Here is a 17,041-nt window from a genome sequence, read left to right on the forward strand (position 1 = left end):
CTATTGTGTTGAATGCACTCTACTCATCAGGCACTCTGAGAATGAAGGTGACCTGGCTGGTATATATGGGTCTGTGGAAAGACAAAGTATTTTTATATAGAACCATTGACTACCATTACAATTTTGAAATATGTTCCCTATAAAAAAACACTGAAGTCAATACATTAGTTTAAAAGGACATAAAAAGAGTCTTTATTCTGCCAATGTGAACATAGGTGCTTCCACAGCAAGCCCATAAAGGGAATCTAGAGGCTACTTCATGGAGTATTCTGCCATTGCCAATGTCCGCTCTACAAAAGATGTCATTCTTTTATACATTCTTTTATTGTATTTTATTTTTTCTAGAGACAGGGTCTTACTCTGCCACCCAGAGGTGTGCAGTGGTGCAATCATGGCTCATTGTAGCCTTGAACTCCTGGGCTCAAGCAATCCTCCCACCTCAGTTTCCAGAGCAGTTAGGACTACAGACTCACACTATTACACTCAGCTAATTTAAAAAAAAATTTTTTTAAGAGACAAAATCTTGTTCTGCCCAGGCTGGAGTGCAGTGATATGATCACAGCTCACTGCCCCCTCAAACTCCTAGACTCAAGTGATCCTGCTACATAAGCCTCCCAAGTAGCTAGGACTACAAGCTCATGCCACCATGCTCAGCTAGGTTTTAAAATTTTTTGCAGAGATAGGGTCTCACTATGTTGTCCAGGCTGGTCTCAAACTCCTGGCTTCAAGTGATCCTTCCACCTCAGCCTCCCAAAGTGTTGGGATTGCAGGGGTGAGCCACCACATCCAGCCTCTTTCTTAATTCTAAATTCTAATAAAATATGCATTCATAGTATAACATGCAAAGCTATGTAAGTCATGTTTTAGATATGCCATGGCTGGTTCCTATTCCATGGGGAGTTCTCAGCATCATAAAGGTATTTGAAGTTTAAGTCCACATGTAAAGGTGATGATCAATGCTCAATTCCCAGACTAGAACCAGAACTTCCACAATTTCACATTTTTAAGAATATCAAGCAACTTCCACTTATAATTAACTATAAAAAGGGTTAATTTTCTCTTCAGTTGCCTATTATCAATAAAATGTTTACTTAGCCTAATGACTGATACCAAAGAAGGTATAAGGACTCAACCATTAAGAAACAATGATGTACAATGTTGACTGAGAAAGGCACGGAGATCTTCGAAGACCTTCAAAACATAAATCTGATTACTGCCACCCATAATCAAATGTGTATGTCTAAGTCTTCCCCAGATGGATACACCTGCGGTTCTGACCCTGAACCGATGCAAGGCCATACCTCGGTGAGGGCTAACAGGCTATAATTGCTGGCAGGGAGGCTATCAGCTCGTCACGGAGATAAAAATATGGTTATCCTTGAGCGATAGGTGGAAATTCGTGAAATAAGTGACGAAAACAAGGGTATAAAGGCTACAGAAACCCTTTCCTACCAAACACAGAGTGAGATACAAGCCTGAGAGAAAACAAAAAGAACACAGCCAATGCCAGCCACAGCATGATGTGAGGATGTGTCCACTAGGTCACATTATCTTCGTTGAAAACACATGGTACCTGAAGATCAAGAGTTTGAGGTTTAAGCATGCATACACTTTTTTCTGTTTTTTTTTTTTTCTACTATAAAGTTCAGTGTACTTTTGTGGCATTTTAACTTTCAGTTTTGGTACCTTGGGAACACAACATCCTCTACCTTGGCAGAGTTAAGCGGGGTATGAATGGCCTTTTCCGAAGTAGAATGGTGATTTAATAGAGTTTTTATGTGTAAGTATGGTTTAACAGTAGACCCAACATTTTTATCAAGAGGACAGAAGTGTCATTTTGAAAGATGTTCTAACACTGTTCATGGCTACTGCTAGGACCAGAGTACAGCAATCCTTCCCTTCTCTTTATGTGGACAGCAGGGACTCCTTAAGTAGGCTGACCTGGCCATTCATTCAGTCCAGCCACAGGCTTTCTGGTCCACATTCCAGTGTAGGCAGATGCTGTGTTGACGCTCTTTTTAATCCTCCTTCCTCACCTAGAATACATTCTTCTTCTATGTAGGCATGCAAATATCTGCTGAATGGATTATATCAGTTATGGACACCAATACTACCTGTCCAGTAAGTACGACCCAGAAATCATCTTTGACTCCTTCCTCTCCATTCTCCAAATTCATCAATTACTAAGTTATATTATTTTACCCCTTCAAATGCCTTTGAATATGTTGCCCCCTTTGCCTTTCCTGCCATCCTCCCAACACCCTCAAATGAATAAGCTCTCATTACCTATTATTAATTCCTGACTCACCTGCCCCCTGTCTCTCCCAACTCTGGCCACCCTACATACATTGTCACTCATTTCAGATAGATACACAACAACTCACCGAGCCCCTTCCCTAAACAAGAACTGGGAACTCTGTGTCACCTGCTGCATTAATTTCACACTCCTCTGCCAGGTCTTAGTGACCTTTAGCTCTGTCGTCCCCACAGCTGTCAAATTCTCTTTCATACTAATCTCCAGCAATGCACACAGAACTCCGCTGGCCCCTCCAACATATCCCACGCAGACCATCTGTGTCCCTTCCTCATGCTTTCGTCCCTGCTGCCACTGTGCCTAGAAGGACCCCTTAGTTTCCTCCACCTATCATCGCTACACATCCTGTTAAGGTCCCTATCAGGTTTTGCTTCTCATAGGAAGCTCTTCCTGGAGACCCCAATCCCCAGCCATTTCTCATTCCTCTACTGAACCTAACACTGGCACCCCATTACAAATTCTTAGTTGTCTATTGTCGTGGATTGCTCTATAATTGCTTCCTGGGGATTAGTATTTTGCCCTCTGCTAGATTTTTTGTTTTGTTTTTTTGATGGAGTCTTATTCTGTCACCCAGGCTGGGGTGCAGTGGCCAGATCTCGGCTCACTGCAACCTCCACCTTCTGAGTTCAAGCAATTCTCTTGCCTCAGCCTCCCAAGTAGCTGAGATTACAGGTACACACCACCATGCCCGGCTAATTTTTTTTTTTTTGAGACGGAGTCTCGCTCTGCCCAGGTTGGCATGCAGTGGCATGATCTCAGCTCACTGCAACCTCTGTCTCCTGGGTTCAAGTGCTTCTCTTGCCTCAGTCTCCTGAGTAGCTGGGATTATAGGCATGCGCCACAATACGCAGCTAATTTTATTTGTATTTTTAGTAGAGACGGGGTTTCTTCATGTTGGTCAGGCTGGTCTCAAACTCCCGACCTCAGGTGATCTGCCCGCCTCGGCCTCCCAAAGTGTTGGGATTACAGGCAAGAGCCACCGTGCCCGGCCTAATTTTTGTAATTTTAGTAGAGATGGGGTTTCACCATGCTGGCCAGTCTGGTTTCGATCTCCTGACCTCAAGTGATCTGCCCTCTTCAGCCAACCAAAGTGTCAACTAGATTTTTTTGAAGATAATTTTAGATTTACAGAAAGTGGCAAAAATAGTACAGAGCTCCCTTGTACCTTCCACCCCGTTTCCCCCTATGTTAACAGCTTACAAAACCATAGAACCATGATCAAAACTAGAAAGTTAACCTGGGTCACGACTACTCAACAAACCATAGGATATATTAGGATTTTACCAGTTTTTGCACCAAACAGGCTTTTTTTTTTTTTTTTTTTCCTGTTTCAGGATCCTATTTAGAATTTTATGTGGTCATATTTCTTTAGTTTCATCTAATCTGTGACAGTTCCTGAATCCTTCCTCAAAGACCTTGACAATTTTAAGGGGAGGGGTCAGTTGGTTTCTAGAATGTCCTTCCATTTGGGTTTGTCTGCTATTTTCTCTTGATTAGAGTGAGATTATGCCTGTTCAGGGAGGATATCAGAGATGACATGCCCTTCTCAGTGGGACACACGACGTCAATATGTATCACTGGTGACATTAACCTTGATCACTCAGTTAAGGTGATGTCTGCCAGGATTCTTCACTGTAAACTTTTATTTTTCTCTTTGTAATTACTAAATGTTTGGGGGAGGGATATTTTGAAATTCTATAAATTTCCTGTTTCTGCATATACTTTTGCCCTCTCATTCTAATCCATCTAATCCACATCTGCCCATCTAATGCATCCATCAGTGGAACTTTCTCATGGCAATTCTTACTATGAGTTCTAATGATGTTTTCATACTCCTTCCTTCCTCGTTTGTTTATTAACTGAAATTCTGCTGTAGGGAAGAGTCATCCCTTTTCCCTTATTTATTTATTCATTGGACTCAATGGATATTTTATTCTTTGGGTTATAATCCAGCATTTATTTCCTTATTCAGTTATTCTAAGCTGTAGCTAGATATTCCACCACTTCAGAGCAGACACGGCCACGTTGTGTCCTGTGTTACAGGTTGCCCCTCATGTCTAAGACAAGGACAGGCACACAGTGGGTATTCGGCTCATTTGTTCATTCATTTGACAAATTATGTTGATGGCCTTGTGTTAGGTGTTAGAGTTACAATAAATAAAACAATCCCTCTTTTTGAGTGGTTTACAGCTGAGTTAGCAGAGACCTGCAGGCACAACTGCAAGTCCTTGTTAAAAATATTAGGCAAGTACAGCAATGGCCCAGAAGAAAATATAGTCAACTCTACCTGGAGAAAAAGGGGTGTGGCAATTGTAGGCAGGAAAGACCTCCTTAAGACCAAGCAGCATCCCGCTTCCCTTCTCTTCTGCTTGCTCTATAAAAATCAATGGGCACATAAAATATCTAGAGACGCACGCCATCACACAGTTAGCAGGTACTCCAAGCCCCTGAATCTTCTAAACAAATTCCCCAAATCAAACCTCAAGGGCACACTATTTAGGAAGATTTAAAGTAATAAACTCAGACTCTTTATATAGTGACTATGTGCTTTTCTAGGAAAATTGGCAACAGCTACGGTAAAAGAAAAAAAAAAAAAATCTGAAAAGCCATTTGTCTTAATCCAGTCTTCAAATCCAATTTCATTGTTTTTATTCCTTCACAGGGAATAATGAAGAGCAAATAAGGAATATCATCAGTCAAAGATGGACTCCCCAAGTCTCTTTACTTAATTCAATTTTCTTGTACTGCTCTTACAGTATTTTCCAAACAAAGCTGTTCTTTTCTACATACCATAGTTCAGCCCTGCTAATGTCCTCAGGAATAATAAACAAACAGTGGGGGCACATCTTCTGCCACAAATTACCCTCTGCAACATTCTTCATCCAAAGCATTTTCAATTCCAAGCAAGCAAAGACACAAGGAAAATACATTGCCTTATTACAAGAACTGCATACAATAGAGAATCTGTATTCAGACACTTACTGACACTGAAACCTGTTAATATGTAACTCCTACTATTGTTCTAAAGGATGAATAAGCAAACTCTCCTGCACACACAATGTTACATCATGTACTTTAATTATAATAGTAAATACTGCCGAAGGAATTTTGCTTTCACTGTTTCATATCACCCTTTCTAATTAATGTCAATGTGTCTTTTCCATGTAAGAGAGCATAGAGCAGAGGCACATATGTGTTGTCTTTGCATGTCTGCCCAAACGCACACATATTCATGAATGCACATACAAATAAGCTCTTATGCACACAGATTCACCCCCACGTTCGCATGCATTTATAAACACAGCTGGCCCCGCCCCTGAGCATGCATGGAGTATACACAAACAGCAAACAGGCCAGTTGACTTCCTTTCGTTAACTTTTATAGGAGATTAAGATAAAAAGCTAAAAAAAGACAAGTAGACACTTCATGGAGCCTGTGATTAAGAGAGAAGCTAATGAGACAGATGGGCTGATGCATAAAGGGAACTTCAGCACACCAGCCCACACTCGGTAAAGATTTACCGCGCTCCACCGTCTCCATTTCAAGTCTTCATCACAAATGCTACTTACGTTACTCTTGTCTCCAGACCACAGACACTCCTCACTTTTCTCTGCCCAGACCTCCCTAAATTAGGATTATTAAATGACACAAGATAGCAGTCTTCTGCTTTAATGCTGTTATTCAAGGTTTACTCACAGGCAATATTTACTATAAAATCATGTGGTTTGGCCAAGCACGGTGGCTCATGTCTGCAACCCCAGCACTTTGGGAGGCTGAAGGGGGTGGATCACCTGAGGTCAGGAGTTCGAGACCAGCCTGGCCAATATAGTGAAACCTCATCTCTACTAAAAATACAAAAATTAACCAGGTGCGGTGGTGCACACCTGTATTCCCAGCTACTTGGGAGGCTGAGGCGAAAGGATTGCTTGAACCCAGGAGGCGGAGGTTGCAGTGAGCCGAGATCATGCCATTGCACTCCAGCTTGGGCAACAGAGCAAGACTCTGTTTCAAAAAAGAAAAAAAAAGGAAAAAAAAACATGTGGTTTACAGCTTAACAGAGAGTGGACAATTCTGTTACAGGGCTCATCAGAATATTTTTGGAAAAATTCTGTAAACATAGAAGAATTTCTGGGCCAGAAAAATGAGGAGCAGAAAAAATAATTCATATTGAATTTTTAAATTTTTATACAATAGATTTTGCCTCTGATATGATTGGTTCTCTAAGCTATTTCCACATGATTACTGTCTCTAAGAGTTCACTCCATGCCACAAGAAACTGCAGAGTTACAGAAATAGCACATGTAGAGGGCTCTACAATTTACAAAACATTTTCAATGCATTATCTCATTTGATCACCACAATACCCCTGAGACAGATATTATAATTATCTCTATTTTATAAAGATGGGGGGAAACCCTCAGATTTTGAGTGATTTCCCTAAGGTCACAAAGCTGATAAGTTGCAGAACTGAGATTCAAAACTAGAATTTCTGATATTGTATCTCATTTTCTCCCACTACATTAATTTTATTAAATTTTTCTTGAATTCATTTTTGGTTCTATTTTGTAATAGTAGACTATAAATTCTGCTCATTACATAAATATTTTATGTGCTTCTAAATGAAACTAACTCTTTAATCCCTAAATGTTTTTGGTAACATTCTCTTTTCTGGTTAAACTAAAATGCCCAGGTTCCTTTATCATCTGCTTTCTTCATTCCCTGGAATCTTCCATTTGAGAGATCTGATGTTCCATTATCTGAGGATCTGATGATTTCTAACTATGCTGACAAATCTTCCTTTTGCTTTTTAAAAACTGTTGCTGCGCATATTGTTCAGTAGCTTTCAATTTTATCCACCATGACTTCCACGCTCGTATCCTAATATTTATCACAATGGCTACTCCATTCCAGAAAATCTGAAGAGTTCTACATTTGTATTCAACTACATTTACTTCTTGAATCTTCCTTCTCTGTCACTGTTATTACCAAGATCCTGGAATTAAACAGAAGAGTTCTCCTTTCCGGTCAGTCAGTTCATTCTTCCAGAGCCAGCCCAACGGGTGCTTTAACATCACTCCTTTTCAGCTGAGTACTTTCTGATATCATAAAATGCTTACCTATAATACTATCTTATGCAGGGGGCAAAAGGAAGAGGTAGCTTTAAAAAGATCCATTTATGTGCCAACACAGCCTGATAACTATAGACTAGTAGGAAAAAGAGGAAAAAAAAATCACAAGATGATAGCTCAATGGGACATCAGACAAGCCCCCCTTTTTGGGGTATGTGTAGGGGATTCTTGACTATGGTCACTATATTCCAGCAGTGACACAAGTTAGAGCTTCTGGGGCTGAAGTCCACATTGTCTAAACAGGAGAGTCAGACTTTGGGGCAAACCATCCTCCTGTCTTATTGCCCAATTCCACTTTCCCTGCCGTTTTAATGGGATTATTTTGGAATCTGCTATTTCTGTCTCACTCCTTTTCCCAAAACTGTCATATAAGTACTGCAGCTCGACTACTTCACAGCTGCCAAATTTCACTCCAGAGATGGCTGTATTTCAGTGGCAAGTGAAGTGATGATCCCTCTGTGTCATCGAAATACTCATTTAAGGGGTTAAGCATCTGGCAGAGGGTTGCCTTTGTGCATGAACGGAGTGCTTTTGTTTTGGTTTGTTTTATTGTCTACCCTGGAGAAGGAGGTCATTAGCTCCACCTGAGCGTGATGGAAGACACACACCAAAAAACACTCTACGCAGCTACTAAAATGCACGGGGGAAACATAAACAGTGACCGCTTTTCATAGGTTCTTTTCCACAGGGACTTCAAAGTCTTAAAGCATCAAGGTTGCAAAATAATGGTAATTTTTAGAGGTGGAAGAAACCTCTGAGAACAAACCACTCATGTTACAGATGGGGAACTTGGAAGTACAGGGTCACTGAGTATCTTGTTCAAAGTCCCCCTGATTCATTCCCAAGTCCAAGGGCGTTTCGCTTGAATTTTGAATTTGGCTTTATCTGCAGACACACTCAGAGTATCACATCTCTGTCAGTCAAGTCAAGCACAGACCCAGCTTCTAAAGCACACGGCATCAGCACTGAATTTCTTGTTTTGTTTGGCTATGTTTATTTGTTTAGGTACTCAGGAAAACCACCAGGAAAAAAACAGGGTGTTGAATAGAAGGGGAACAGAACACAGTAGATACAGCAGCAACAAATGTTTATTGGGCATTGACTATGTGCCAGGCCAGGCATTGTTCTCAGGTTTATATGTATACAATTCTCACAGTGCTCTGTGGCTCCCATTTTAAAAGAGAGAGAGAGAGAGAGAGAGAGAGAGAGAGAGAGAGAAAGAGAAGAATGATTATTTAGGAAGACAAAACAAGAGGGACAGAATATAATTGCCAACTCAAAAAAAAAAAACTACCTTCCCAAATTTTACTAAAACATTCAGCAAAAATCTAAAAAAATACCCGTGATATACTTCTCACTTACTCTGAAGAGATGATCCTTCTTAATACTACTTGGCATATAGCTGTTTCTTGCTAATAAAAAAAAAAAAAGTACTTCCAAGATGTTCTGTATATTATTTCCAAATCTTACAACAGTTGTTTCAACAATCAGTGAATGAATGATTCACTACTGAACACTGAAGAAATGAGAAGCACTAATGATATTCAGGGAGCACAGGTCTTGAGTTAGGGAGAAAAGGAACTGAATGTTCATTTTCTCTTCCACCTCTAAAGACTATAACATTAAAAGCTCTCATACCTCACATTCCTGAACTTAGAAAACATATTTAAATGCTTCATTTCATTTGATAACCTCTATGAGAAAAACACAGTAATTTGAAAAGTACCATAGAATACTGTCATTTTGATAAAGCTGTATGAAAGTTGGATTTCTACCTCCAGTTTTGCCCATATTTTGAGTAGTATGGTTTGCCAACATTGAAAGCAGCATTAGTGTACCAGGGGAAGGTCTGAGGAGCAGTCTGCTTTAGGGTGGCAATAAGAAAGACAAAATTGTAAGCTTTGATATCAACCATTTTCTAATGTGTTTTAAGAGTAAACACAGATTACGGAATAGTCTACCTTATTTCATGAGAGTTATTACAATTATGTGACTATTTCCATACTGACACCAGAAATCATATTATTTATAAAACTTTCAAAGAATAAAATGCTTCATACGGAAGCCTGGTAAGTTATTTTAAAACTTTAAAGTACTCCAAAATAGTTTAAAAGCTATGCCTACACATAAAACACAATATACTCTTGAATCTTTGACCCTACATTTTTCATTTTTCCTAAAAAATTCATTAAATGTCTCAAAATAATGCCTTTACCCAAACTGGCTATGAATTATGGAGGCTATCTACAGATTGAAGAAAGGCTGGGAGAAAAGGGAAGGGCATTTTTATGCTGAAAGATAAATTTTGGGGAAGTCTGTATTTTAAATACTTAATATCAGTAGGAGTTTCTTAACCTTAGAGATGTACATTTCAACATTTTGCCTTTTCCTTTTCAACCTTATGATATAGATGTAGTCGAAGGGTTGAGGGGACTCACATCCCTACAGTTTTTCTTTTTGTGTTTCTGTGGGATAAAGGAAACATTTCCCAAGAGCTGAGGGGCAGGGTGAGTTACATACGGTGCCTGAAGGGGAAGAGACCCCAGGTTCCAGAATGCACTGTGTGTGTGTGTGTGTGTGTGTGTGTGTGTGTGTGTGTGTGTGTTGGATAGATGTGAGTGGGTGGGGAGTAGGGGATGAAACAGGCAACTAAACTGGACATGTTAAAGAAAGAAGAAAACATCTGGATAGAGGACGTGGTGGATGGTTGAGGTCCCGAAGAGAGCAGTTGACCAGGGAGGCATAAGATAGAGAAAAAGGCCTGTAATCCCAGCACTTTGGGAGGCCGAGACGGGCGGATCACAAGGTCAGGAGATCGAGACCATCCTGGCTAACACGGTGAAACCCCGTCTCTACTAAAAACACAAAAAATTAGCCGGGCGAGGTGGCAGCGCCTGTGGTCCCAGCTACTCGGGAGGCTGAGGCAGGAGAATGGCGTGAACCTGGGAGGTGGAGCTTGCAGTGAGCTGAGATCTGCACTCCAGCCTGGGCGACAGAGCGAGACTCCGTCTCAAAAAAAAAAAAAAAAAAAAAAAGATAGAGAAAATGTTCGTCAAAGACAGTAAATCCAAAGCTAAAAATGCAGCCTTTACCAAACGCAGGTCAAGGCCTAAGGAGATAAAAGAAATCTCTGAGCAGATCCTGTTATTTAAGAGACCACTAAAAGCACCCAGGAATGTAGGGAGGAAGGTAAGAAGAACCACAATCCCACAAACAATGCTGAGTGGAAGGGTACCAAACAGTAAAGAGGTCAAGATGTGACAAATGGAGGGGCTGTTATTTAGATCTGGAAACTAAAATCTGTTTAAAGTGAACTAAAGAAAGTTAATTATGCATGTGCACAAAAGGTAGGATTAATTATTCAATTAATCTCACTCTCTGAGACAAATTATAATGGGTAAAGTAAGAAAAAGGATACGGTTAGTAAGAGAATAAGGTACGTGTGTTCTGATGAACCTCAATTCTTCCTTTGGGTGGTTAAAAAAATCACCATACTGTGATAAAGACAGGGTGACATCCATCTTTCTAACATGTTTGTATAGTTATAAAAAGTAAAAGACTCATTTCACGATTTCTTAAGGATATGGACTGTCAATAAGATGCATCATTTACATTACCTAAATTGAGAGATCAGTAGTCCTACGATCTTTACTGACCCCAGCAACTGTGCATTCGAGGGGCATTTGACAGTATGCTTCTCTCTTTACCTTCTTAATTTCCCAACCTGGTCCAGCTGTCAACAATCACAGCCTCATTGTCAGTCCCCGACTATTCTCTGGTTCTTTCTGTTCTATACCTTCCAGATCAACAGGTCTTTCTCCACTGGTTTCTCCAGTTTCCAATTTCAGATGCACTCCATGCCTCTTTTTAGAATGGTCCAGTTCATCGCCCCTATTCACCCAAACCAGTTATGATGGTGTTGACTGTATCTCCCTGAGAACTGTAAACTCCATTAGGGCCAGTCTCATGTCTACCTTGTTTTCCTCCATTATCTTCAGTGAACCGCCCTATACTGGAACATAGCGGCCCCTAAAAAGGCCTTTGCTAAATTAATAAATGAGTGATGAATGACTGAATGGGATTAAAATTAAAGACCTTGTCTCAGTTTCTCACAACTCAAAAGCTGTGCTTTAACTTTGTGCTGGCAAAATCCTAAGGCACCCCAAAATCTCCGTGGGACTTTGCGAACTGAGATTTCAACAATGATTCTGCCTGGTCTTGCAGACAGGTCTTATAAGTGAATGCACAAATGGTTTGGGCAACCATGTGTAGTATATGGAAACAACCAAAACCTGCTAACCACAGATCTGAGGTTGCAGCACAATTAATATGGTTAAGTATTTCCCACTCTCCTGCCTCCCTAGAGAAATTTATTCTGGTAAGCCCTTGACAACCAACACGTCTGCATTTCTACACACCAGTCAGCGATCCACAGCAAGAGGATCCTTTCTTCCTCTCTGAGTCTCTCTTGATTTTGTAGTTGGGAGGAAGCTAAGTGCTATTCAAATACCAAATGTTCCATATGGTAGTGTTATTACCATTCCCACTACCATTACGTGAGGCCCTCTACCTACACTCACGAGGTGCCTCATCAGAATCTGGCAGAACATTATGAACTCTTTTCCTGACCTGTATTTGCGAACACATTTGTTGTCCTCTCTCCCTCTATGAACTTATTAATTTTGTTGAAATAATATACATGTGTGTATAAATCCAAGTTTTGTTTTCTTATTCATCCTCATAGTCACTTACAGGGGAATGATTTATGACACATTAAGGAGGTATTCTTAAGCTAACATGTCTTAATTAGGAATTCAGATATTCCTCTTCTGCTGAGAAATACAGAGCTGTTCAAATTAGACCAGAAATTAGGGCCAAAACGAATGCAGCCTCTACATACATAAGCTCATTGCAGGGTAACCAGTGAAAGGCAGAGGCTGAAGACACACAAGTCATTCTGCGTTTGTCTCCTTCATGCTAAATGATTCTTTGACTGCTTTTCCTTTCACTTTGCAGCGTTATGATGGAGCCAAAGGGTCAAGAGATTCACAACCCTACAGCCCTCCCCTTCGTTCATCTGTAGCATAAAGCATGCATTTCCTAAGAGCTGGGTGTGGGGGTCTCTTCATCTACCTTCTCTTTCATTTATTTAGTGAAATGAAGCTTATTTAGTAATGACGGAAAGAGATGAGCCAACTAGGGCAGCTCACATATGGTGCCAGACGGTGAGGGACTCTCTCTGTGCCCAAGGCACTTGCTGTACCACAGGAGCTAGGCAGCCCCGGGTGGGAAGGAAGCTCTGCTCTTAACCAACGGCTGCTCCAAGGGTTCCCCCAGCCAGGTGATCCAGACAGCTATGGTTTCAAAGCTCTGTGAAAAATGAGTCTCTGACTTGAAGACTTCAATCAGGCAGCCTCTCCAGGACTGGGATTACTCCACTAATACAAATTAAAGCCATTCAGAAGTATGCTAAACCCTTTTTTAGATACTAGAGGAGGATGAAAAGAGGGAGGAAAAAGAAGCAAAGTAATTTTGCAAGATTAGGATTATACTGTGGTTTATGCCAATACCTTACATTTGTTTACTTCTATATTGATCATTTTCTCAAATGATTAAATACTCCTGAAATAGGAGCTTTAACGATTTTAAACATTTCATATATATTATTTGCAGCAACACCCAAGGGAGAAGGGTACTATTATTATCTGAATTTTACATGCAAAGTGACTTGCCCAATGTCACACTTCAAAAAAACAGCAGAGTTGGAATTTGAGCCCAGGCAGCCTGAAGCTTGCAGTCTTATCTACTGTGAGCTACAGCTTTTCTATCATATGGCACTAACATAGTTATATTTAATCATGCTCCCGATATTGGACATATATATATATACACACACACACACACATACATACACACATACATATATAGGCACATACATATTTTTAAACTAATGAGCAGTATAACTTCAGATACATGTCTAATAAAGATTTTTTATTAAATACCTTTTCACTCTTTTTAAGAAATGAAACATTATGCTTTCCACTGAAAAATGATTGCTATCTAGTGATTTCATAGTTGTCTAAAAATACTTGGCCAGAAAGGAAGAACTTAAAATTCCCTAGGACCCTTCCACTACTTCTGGATTTAATATTATTTCTGAAATGTCGAAATCTGGTAAGTTTCAAAGATGCTACTGTCTAATGGAGGAAGGTTCTACAAAACAGTACAATTTACTTACAAATGACCCCCCCACCCGAAAACCCAAAATACATGGAAACACCATTTTGCATAATCAGTCAGCAAAAACTCCTTTTGTTTTCCAAATTCCCAGCATTGGAAAATTGTATTAAGTAGACACTCTCATAAACTGCCTCTGGAAATACAAACTGGTATGACTTTACTGGAAAGTAATTTGGGAACAAGTTACCAAAAGCCATAAAACTTGAAAACTCTTACATTTACCAGTGTGCTGCTAAGAAATTAGCCTAAGGAAATAATTGGCAATGGGAACTAACACAGAGCTATAAGAATATTTTTGGCACCATTAAAGCAATAAAATGGCTGGGCATGGTGGCTCACGCCTGTAATCCCAGCACTTTGGGAGGCTGAAGTGGGAGGACTGCTTGAGGTCACGAATTTGAGACCAGCCTGGGCAACATGGCAAAGCCCCTTCACTATAAAAAAAAAAATACAAAAGTTAGCCAGGTGTGGTGGCATGCACCTGTAATCCCAGCTATTAATACTTGGGAGGCTGACGTGGGAGGGTGACTTGAGCCCTGGAGGCAGAGGTTGCAGAGAGCCAAAATCATGCCACTGCACTCCAGCCTGGGTGACAGAGTGAGACCCTATCTCAAGAAAATAAAAAGGCAAAAAATTAGAAACAACTAACTGTCCAGTTAGAAGGGATATAAATTAAATAAATTTTAGAATATTTACTCAATGGTGTACTATACAATCATTAATAATTATACTGTAGAAAAATATCTGTTGCTATGAAAGATGTTCAGAATTACATTGTTAGGAGGAACAAGACTCTTAATAATCTCTACTACTTCTACAATCTCTACTACCATTTGATGTTCGTCTCTCCAGGTGAATTTATAAACACTGCCTTCAGAATTATCAGCAACGCCTTGTCATCTATCCTAATCAGTGACCTCAAAATAAGTAGAAGTTACTTCCTTTCCCACAAAAAAGCAAGGGTTTCATTTTTATAAAAGAGACAGTAGGGAGAAATGGAGTCTACGTGAATAGATACATATTTATGTTCTGTGTGTATGTTTGTGTAACCAGATATGTATATACCCCCACCACTATCTTGGGGACTTTACAACTCAGTGATAATTATTTTCCTTTAAAGATTTTGGAGACGTTTACCTGTACCATGTGCTTTCATCACAATGGAGAAGCATAAGCTATCAGTTCCTTGCGGCGGATCTCTTCACGAAGATTTTGCTTGAGTAGAAAGGGTGGCAGTGGAGAATCTCAATGTAAAATGCCTAGACCTGTAATTATAAAAACAATATTCCCACTGAGTTAGGCAGCTTCTGTGGTCTTCATTCACATTTGCTGATGTCACAGAAACGGGAAACATCATATTGCATAATCTCTCTCATACACACATGCACACACACAAGCGTGCACACACACACACACACACACACACACAAGATTTTTAAATCACAATGTCAAAAACTCAGCAGGCAGAGACACAGCAGGTTCCTATCCCCAGAGATGAGTGGGTTCTGGCCAGGGGTTGCTTCCCACCCCATCTCCTCACCTTAGGGACACCACTATCAAAATAATCCTGTTCCTGCCCCTCCCTCTCTGCTTAATGATTCTAAGATTTCTAAGAAATAAAAAGCAGTCAGTTCTTCACAGAAAATGTCAGAAACAATGCTGAATTTGATGCTCTCTTTCTCTAAGACTCCTTCTAGCCACACAATTATGCAAATTCAGTGCATGTATTTACCATTCTGGCCTGACTTTCACTTTTGAAACTACACATGCCTCTTTGTTAATAACTCAGTTAAGACATGGTATCAGCGATGGCCAAGGTCATCACGAACATTGATTAAACATTTACTATGTTCTGGGCCCTGGGCTGAGGGTTTTACACACATTGCCCCACTCCATTGCAGTCTGTGAGGTGGCCAGGAATCATGATTACCTCTGCATTATTAAGAAAACTGAGAGTAAATACAGCCAACAGATGTTAAAGCCAGCACTTAAGCCAACCATTTACAGAGGTCATGCTTAGGATTCTAGTACTATACCATCGCTTCAAAGCTGATATTGCTATCAACACTTCTGTAGTTAGTATTAAAACATGTCGGGGTGGGGCGTGGTGGCTGACACCTGTAATCCCAGCACTTTGGGAGACTGAGGTGGGTGGATCATGAGGTCAGGAGATCGAGACCATCCTGGCCAACATGGTGAAATCCCATCTCTACTAAAAATACAAAACTTAGCCAGGCATGGAGGTGCACACCTGTAATCCCAGCTACTGGGGAGGCTGAGGCAGGAGAATCACTAGAACCGGGAGGCAGAGTTTGCAGTGAGCTGAGATCACACCACTGTCACTCCAGTGACAGAACAAAACTCTGTCTTAAAAAAAAAAAAAAAAAAAAAAAAAGCATCACATCAATATCACCTCATTTTCCCCAGAGGGTTATGTCACCTAAGTCTTAAAATTACTATTATTTGTTTTGGATTTGACTGTACTTTGATTTTAATTCCCAAGCTCAACTAAAATCAACATGTTCATATTTCAATTGAGTGTAAGTTGATGGTTATTTTCGTAAATTAAAAATGCTAAGTAATCCCAAATCCAGATGCCAAAACACTAAGCAGAAACCTAAAATCCATGTCCTGCCGAAGTGGCTACATTTCATTAGAAACAAGTCAGATGATAACATCCAAAGGCATGTGTGAATTCCAAAGTAAAGATACAAAAATGAAGAGAGGAATTTCTATAGCTAATACAGCCATATCTTAAAAAAACACTTAAACATGTTTACCTGTTTACAAAGTCTACATAGTAATACAGATCTTAGAATCACTGCAACACAAAATGGATATGAGCATATCAAGAATCAACAAAATTATGTATGGGTCCCTCAATAACTCTCCTTTTGTATATGTGTAGGCATTTTTTTGCACTATCTTGGTTATGCCTCTGCCTTTGCATATGACACTCCCTTTGATTAACAGGCCTTGCCCCTCCTTGCCATTTAGAAAATTCCTACTCATTTTTCAGCTGGACGCGGTGTCTCACACCCATAAATCCAGCACTTTGGGAGGCCAAGGTGGGAGGATCACCTGAGGTCAGGAGTTCAAGACCAGCCTGGCCAACATGGTGAAATCCTGTCTCTACTTTAAAAAAAAAAAAAAAAAATACAAAAACTAGCCAGGCATGGCAGTGGGTGCCTGTAGTCCCAGCTACTCATGAGACTGAGGCAGGGGAATCGCTTGAACCCGGGAGGCAGAGGTTGCAGTGAGCCGAGATTGTGCCATTGCACTACAGCCTGGGTATCAACAACGGAACTCTGTCTTAAAAAAAAAAGAAAAGAAAAGAAAAGAAAATTCCTACTGATTT

The 17,041-nt window shown here is 40.2% G+C and overlaps 1 protein-coding gene across 8 annotated transcripts in view; it reads right to left on the bottom strand.

The window, feature by feature from the left end:
• Positions 1–17,041, bottom strand: part of ATXN1 (ataxin 1) — a 457,657-nt gene that overhangs the window by 268,563 nt on the left and 172,053 nt on the right. For all 8 annotated transcript variants that reach the window (XM_050788034.1, XM_050788028.1, XM_050788029.1 and 5 more), the window contains one exon: positions 14,821–14,948. The gene's annotated coding sequence lies outside the window, so the exon portion shown is untranslated. The remainder of the gene's footprint in view (positions 1–14,820; positions 14,949–17,041) is intronic.

This window comes from Macaca thibetana, chromosome 4 (assembly GCF_024542745.1).
Source record: "Macaca thibetana thibetana isolate TM-01 chromosome 4, ASM2454274v1, whole genome shotgun sequence".
NCBI lineage: Eukaryota > Metazoa > Chordata > Mammalia > Primates > Cercopithecidae > Macaca > Macaca thibetana.